Below are 7,734 nucleotides of genomic sequence, written 5' to 3' on the forward strand. Positions count from 1 at the left end.
TAACTTCTTTGCCATTTATTTAAAATTCAGGAAAGGTTATGAAAAAATGATGTACGTTTGTTACCCATACTTCACATTTCATGAACAATTTGAGGCACACTAGTCTTTAAAAAGAAGGCTTTGAAGCTGCCTAAAAGTTATCGAGGTTCATAGTTCATTTGTACATCCACCTGTAACTTCCCTGCCTGGATAGTTTACTGGTCGGATATTTATCACCTAGCTTCAAGTGAGGCCCTAAATACAATGTTTCTGTAAAATGTGTAAAGTTCCTCTTGGTGTGAACATCTTTGAATAGTAAGCTCGCTAAAACATTATTTAATAAAAATCAAATTCAAATACGAAGATTTGGGTGATTTATGCATAAAGACTGGAGATGTCTTATATACTTATAAAATCACTCTTTCTTTTAGCCAATTATTTGTAAATTTTAGATGGCTTTCATGTACACTAAAATTTTCAACCATCCGTTTACAAGTAATTGCTAATTATCACCTTTATTTTTCGATGGTATTCTGATCCACGCAGGTATTTGTATCCTCGACTGAAGACACAGATGTGTCTGCCATCACAGTCTGAAGTGCTGATGAAACGAGAGATTCAGAATTCCAAATGACAAACAGTTGAAATTTTTACCATTACGGGTATAATTTCCTTTTCATTGAAAGCAGTAACAGAGCAACAGTGGATCATGTCAGACTGTATTCCTACGTGAGACTTGGACTAATAAGATCACTCACTAGAAAAAAATAAGGATTTATGGACTGCAAGAATGAAGAGTTATCGGCGGTTAGTATGTCACTACTACAGCTTCGCCACTCTATCATCAAATAGTATAGATAACTGCTACATCTCTCGGAAATAAATTACGCCTGCATATTCTTCATATAGCAGATCCTGCTAATGACAGTCCAAATACGTTCTATAAGATCCAAACATTTTGAAATAAAACATTCTTAAGTTAATAAGATGAGTATCAGGACTGCCAGAAGGATTTTAATGAAATAGTGACTTGTCAATATTTGTAAAACTATAATTTACAGTACGTTCAGATTACTGAATCATTGATTAAAATCTTAATTTAAAGAATAACCCATACTTGTAAAAAATATAGTTCTATTTTGTCAACATACAGTGCAGATATTTTTATACATGATGCCTTAATCTGTACACATATCAGTGGGTTGGCTGGTTTTCCTCTAAGTCGAGTCTTCCCACAAACACACCACACAATTTACTGCCTGAGGTTTTCTGTACAGTTGTAACTGCACCATTAAGTGGACTGCGCCTGTCAGTATAGACTATAAGCGTTAATGACTACCAGGTACTAACCAACCTAAAAACGTGCTACTCCTAAAAGCTACAATTATCAGTTGCAAATGAAATAAACACTGATGTTATGCGGTTCAGTATAATGCCCTCATAGAAATATTTGCACTTACACCCCTAACATTCTATATTTATATTCTTAGATCATAAAGTACAGTTCAACGTATCAAGATATAATTATGTTAGATCTATTTTCGAAGGTCCTCCAGGAGTTTTTATTCAGGTAGACAACGCGTTTTCTAATTATCTGTGATATGTGTAAGAATGATTTTATGGAAGTACGATACCACTGATACGTAAATGATTTGGCAGTCGCCAGGGCTGTGGAGTGGAAGTGGCTAGGAGTTATGCGGGCACACATACATATTTGCATATACAGGGTGAACATTAATAAAGACTACAAACTGCAGGGACTAATTCCTGACTGCAGATGGAGGAAAAAAATCCTATGAAAATGTGTCCAGAAATGCTTCGTTGCCACTGTAGATGGCAATGATGAATGAAAGCTCCTCTGACCGCATGCTGTGCGTTCCCTGTGTGTTGCAGGCTGTGTGACTGGCTCAGCGTACTGTAAGCAACAGAGTGTTCCGGTATTCATATTGGAAACCGGTCGACATGGTCTTCGTGTATGACTAAGCAGATGGAAACGGTCGAAAGGCAATACGACTGTACTTAAACATGTACCCTGACAGACATATCACGCGATATTTCAAGACCTTTTTAGGCATTTACGTAGAACTGGATCCTTTCACGCAGAAGATCGTGAAGGAGGCGGACTGTACTTACACTAGATTTGGAGGTCCGTGTTTTACAAGATATTGAGACAAATCCTAGTACAAGCTCCAGGCAAGTGGCCCAGCATCATGGTGCAAGCCAAACTACGATTATGTGTATCCTGCATCACAAACGCTACTGTCCCTATCACCTGACCGAGTTCAATGGCTATCAGCAGCGGATTTCCCTCTGCAGGAAGATTTTTGTCGATGGTTTTTGCACCACAGGCAACGGCCTTGCCGCAGTGGATACACCGGTTCCCGTGAGATCACCGAAGTTAAGCGCTGTCGGGCGTGGCTGGCACTTGGATGGGTGATCATCCAGGCCGCCATGCGCTGTTGCCATTTTTCGGGGTGCACTCAGCCTCGTGATGCCAGTTGAGGAGCTACTCGACCGAATAGTAGCGGCTCTGGTCAAAGAAAACCATCATAACGACCGGGAGAGCGGTGTGCTGACCCCACGCCCCTCCTGTCCGCATCCTCATCTGAGGATGACACGGAGGTCGGACGGTCCCGATGGGCCACTTGTGGCCTGAAGACGGAGTGTTTTTTTTTTTTTTTTTTGCACCACACCATCACAATTATGGGATTTCTATTATTACTTCTCTTTATTGACGAAGCTACCTTTAGCAGAACTTGCATCATCGATCTGATTCATCGTCATGTGTGAGCTACAGGCAATCCTGTTTTCTGATGATACAAGCATCATTATTAATCCAATACAAGAAACTCCAATTGAAAATTATACAAATAATGTCTTGAGAAAAGTTATTAATTGGTTTTCTGGGAATAGGCTAGCTCTGAACTTTAAAAAAAACCCTTTATATCCAATTTTCTGCTACAAGGAGTACAATTCGTTCAATAAATATAATACATCAACATTATTCAGTAGCCATTGTAGAGCATACTAAATTTTTGGGTGCACACCTAGATGGAAATCTTAGTTGAAAAATTCATATTTTGGATCTCCTAAAGTGACTAGGTTCAGCAACTTTTGCAACCAGAATAATTGCCAATTTTGAGGATATACAAATTAGTAAGCCAACATACTTTACATACTTTCACTCTCTGATATCATACAGAACAATATTTTGGGGTAACTCAACACTTAGGCAAAAAGTATTCACTGGTCAAAAGAAAGCCGTTAAAATAATTTGTGGGGCTCATAGTTGCACATCTTGTAGGAATATGCTTAAAAGGTTAGGAATTCTTACGACAGCCTTACAGTCCATTTAGCCAGCAATTAAATTTGTTCTAGCCGGCCGAAGTGGCCGTGCGGTTAAAGGCGCTGCAGTCTGGAACCGCAAGACCGCTACGGTCGCAGATTCGAATCCTGCCTCGGGCATGGATGTTTGTGATGTCCTTAGGTTAGTTAGGTTTAACTAGTTCTAAGTTCTAGGGGACTAATGACCTCAGCAGTTGAGTCCCATAGTGCTCAGAGCCATTTGAACCGTTTTTTTTTAAATTTGTTCTCAACAACATGGATCAGTTTAAAAACAGCAGTGACATTGACTTACACTATCCTCTACTTAACCTATCTTTGGCACAGAAAGGGATAAAATATGCTACTGTAAAACTTTTCGATAAATTACCAGATGAAATATAATCTCTGACAGACAGCAGTAACAGTTTCAAAAATAAATTGAAATTATATCTTCTTGATAACTCCTTCTGCACCGTAAATGAATCCTTGAATAGGAGAAAAAGACCCACATCGACTCAAAAACAAAAACAACAGAGCAAAATATATCTATAAAACTGAATAAAAAAACTCCAAAAACACAATTCAATGATCACCAGAGCAAAGGGAATACACTTGTACTGATGAATGAGGCAGAGTACATTAACAAAACAGAAGAATTTGTAGAACAGAACAACATCATCAAGTTAATCAATGATCCTACCATGAGGTACCAAAGAAACATTTAAAAACTCTTAAAATCCCTCAGAGTCACCATCACAGAAACTCAAGCCGAATAGATGGCACAAAAGAATCCCAAAGCGAAAGCACTCAGCCTCAACAGTTTATCAAAGATACATATAAATAACTGTCCAATCAAACCTGTAATCAATTTAAAAAAATGCACCATCTTACCACCTAGCTAGACACTTATATGCATTAGTGCAGAAATTATACACTTTCACAGACAACAGAAACCTAAAAAAATATAAGTGAACTGATAGAAAGATAATTGATATAAACATACCATCAACAGCAACCCTGGTATCTTTTGACATCACATCAATGTACACAATTGTGCCAGTAGAAGAAACAATCAGTATTGCTAAAAACCAGCTGCGGTATCAAGGGGACATAACAAGCACACACATAGATGAAATAGAAGCCACCCTAAAGATCATAACAGAACAGAACTACTTCACTTTCAAGAAAGAGTTCTATCTGCAAAAGGATGGCCTACCAATGGGCTCACCCATCAGTGGTCTACTAGCGAACATATTTCCAAGCCACATTGAAAACAAAATATTCAGTAAAATCATACATCCAGAACAGTACAAGATTATACACAGGCACAGATATGTAGATGACATCATTTGCTTGACTGATGAAACACATAACCGAAAAAAAAGTTACACAGTGACATAAAAACAGTTCACCCAAAAAATAAAATTCACCATTAAGACAGAAGAGGGAATGAAGCTTAATTTCTTAGACATTACCATACACAGAATCAACAACAAACATATTTTTGGAATTTTCAGGAAACCACAGCCACAAGTACAACCATTCACATCACCTCCAACCACCCACAAACACACAAACTCTCAAGTTTCAGACACATGCTACACAGGCTCAACCAATGTACAAACTCAACTACACACAGGAACTTAATACAACACACCAAGGGAGAATGGGTACAACACACAAATAATAAACAAACTGAACAACAAAATTAAAAACCGAGCGAGGTGGCGCAGTGGTTAGACACTGGACTCGCATTCGGGAGGACGACGGTTCAATCCCGCGTCCGGCCATCCAGATTTAGGTTTTCCGTGATTTCCCTAAATCACTCCAGGCAAATGCCGGGATGGTTCCTCTGAAAGGGCACGGCCGACTTCCTTCCCCATCCTTCCCGAATCCGATGAGACCGATGACCACGCTGTCTGGTCTCCTTCCCTAAAACCAACCAACCAACCAAAATTAAAAAACAAATTCAAAGTGAACAAACCATCAACAATCACCAGCCACAACAGAGAACCAAGAAAGCAAGTTCCAGACAAACACAGGATACCAGGAAAACCCTACAAAGAGTACGGTATGGCACACACTAACATACAGTAACAAAAACGTACACACGGTGGGAAATATACCGACGAAACAAGGGCTACAAATATCATTTCACACAAATAACACAGAACAGAAGAATCAAAGATCCAAGAACACCTCTGCAGAGAAATTCTCCAAATCTGTAATAGATCAGTTAACCTGCAGTTCATGCCAGTCGGTCTACATAGGCCAAACATACAGAAATTTCAAAACGAGGTACTCCGAGCACCTCAGAGCCCTAAGAAGCGATAGTACACCCTCAACATTTGCAGACCATCTAATACAAGTAGACCACCACCCGAAAAACATGGAGACTGATCTTAAGATCCTCAGAGAAAGCAACAGTCTCTATCAAAAACTCACAATAGAGGAGAACTATCACATACAAAAAGCAATAATACAGGGAAAGAGAGTTATGAATGAAAATACAACACTGTGCAACAAATTTTTTGGATCACTCAATGAACTACACATAGGTGACTCCTTACAAAAAACATAACAGAAAAAAAAACAAAAAACCTTCTGTTTTCTTGGTTCACTCCCCACCCATCTCTCTCTCTCTCCCTCTCTCTCTCTCTCTCACGAACACACACACACACACACACACACACACACATTCAAAATCAGCGCCATAACAAACACAAGACCAACGATGAACAAGTGAGCAACGACAATAACATGATACATCTCACTGAGTGTATTGTCAGAAGTGTCTCATCAGACCTCATTTCGCCACATTTTGTGTAAGTGTATATGAGGTGAAGTAGTGAGCGGAAATTTATGAAAAACTGTGTGAAAGCAATACACTAATAGTAGCTGATTGAGACACCAACCAGGGACACGAAACAGGACGGATAATGTAAGTACAGAAACATACATAACCTCTACCCTCGAAACAGCTCTCCACAGATACGCAATAATTTTCTTCATGGCTAATTTGCAGATGACATGCTGTCAAAAAAAAAAAAATTCGAAAACGAGCACTAAAATCAATGTACAATAATACAGTTCAACTAGCGATGTAATATTAAGGTGAGTGTCCAAACAAAACGAAGCCAATTGCAAACATTGTATTTCTTAGGCCTGCAGTAGTTAAATTATTACAAATGTGATATTGTACTTTACAGAAATAAAAATTTAACCAACAGAAGATGACACATTGATGTCGAAACATGTCTGGAGAAATACAAAAATAAACTAATTGTCTGCATAAGGCTGATTTCCAAAACAACACAGTTTTTAAATCGCAAACACGGAAGAACGAAAAGAGGAGTTCAAACCCTAGTAAAATGAGTAACATTTCTTGTTAAGCACTGCTGGACCACACAATTAGACGAATCATCTGAACTTCAGTAAAGCAGACGAGTGTTCCACTTGGGGGCTCGGCTCCACAGCCCATGCACTCCGGCAAGAAGAGTATGCAGGCAGTGGCAACCAAATCGACGGGCACGCATCCTCCAGTATTGCTCTGTGTGATCGGCGAGTTTCACTCGAAGATTATTGGGAAGTGACGTCAAAATGACGTGACTACTGACGCACTTTACGGTAGTAAGGTGTGTCACGAAGGTGGGGAGCAAGGTTGGTTAAGGGGTGGAGGATGTGGGGAGTTGTTGTTGTTGTGGTCTTCAGTCCTGAGACTGGTTCGATGCAGCTCTCCATGCTACTCTATCCTGTGCAAGCTTCTTCATCTCCCAGAAACTACTGCAACCTACATCTTTCTGAATCTGCTTAGTGTATTCATCTCTTGGTCTCCCTCTACGATTTTTACCCTCCACGCTGCCCTCCAATACTAAATTGGTGACCCCTTGATGCCTCAGAACATGTCCTACCAACCGATCCCTTCTTCTTGTCAAGTTGTGCCACAAACTTCTCCCCAATCCTATTCAATACCTCCACATTAGTTATGTGATCTACCCATCTAATCTTCAGCATTCTTCTGTAGCACCACATTTCGAAAACTTCTATTCTCTTACTGTCCAAACTATTTATCGTCCATGTTTCACTTCCATACATGGCTACACTCCATACAAATACTTTCAGAAACCACTTCCTGACACTTAAATCTATACCCGATGTTAACAAATTTCAGAAGCGCTTTCCTTCCCACTGCCAGTCTACATTGTATATCTTCTCTACTTCGACCACCATCAGTTATTTTGCTCCCCAAATAGCAAAACTCCTTTACTACTTTAAGTGTCTCATTTCCTAATCTAATACCCTCAGCATCTCCCGACTTAATTCGACTACATTCCATTATCCTCGTTTTGCTTTTGTTGATGTTCATCTTATATCCTCCTTTCAAGACACTGTCCATTCCATTCAACTGCTCTTCCAAGTCCTTTGCTGTCT

The 7,734-nt window shown here is 39.5% G+C and overlaps 1 pseudogene; it reads left to right on the top strand.

The window, feature by feature from the left end:
- Window positions 1–2,326: 2,326 nt before the first annotated feature.
- Window positions 2,327–2,444, top strand: LOC124614311 (annotated as a pseudogene).
- Window positions 2,445–7,734: the final 5,290 nt, after the last annotated feature.

Source organism: Schistocerca americana, chromosome 4 (genome assembly GCF_021461395.2).
Source record: "Schistocerca americana isolate TAMUIC-IGC-003095 chromosome 4, iqSchAmer2.1, whole genome shotgun sequence".
Classification (NCBI taxonomy): Eukaryota; Metazoa; Arthropoda; class Insecta; order Orthoptera; family Acrididae; genus Schistocerca; species Schistocerca americana.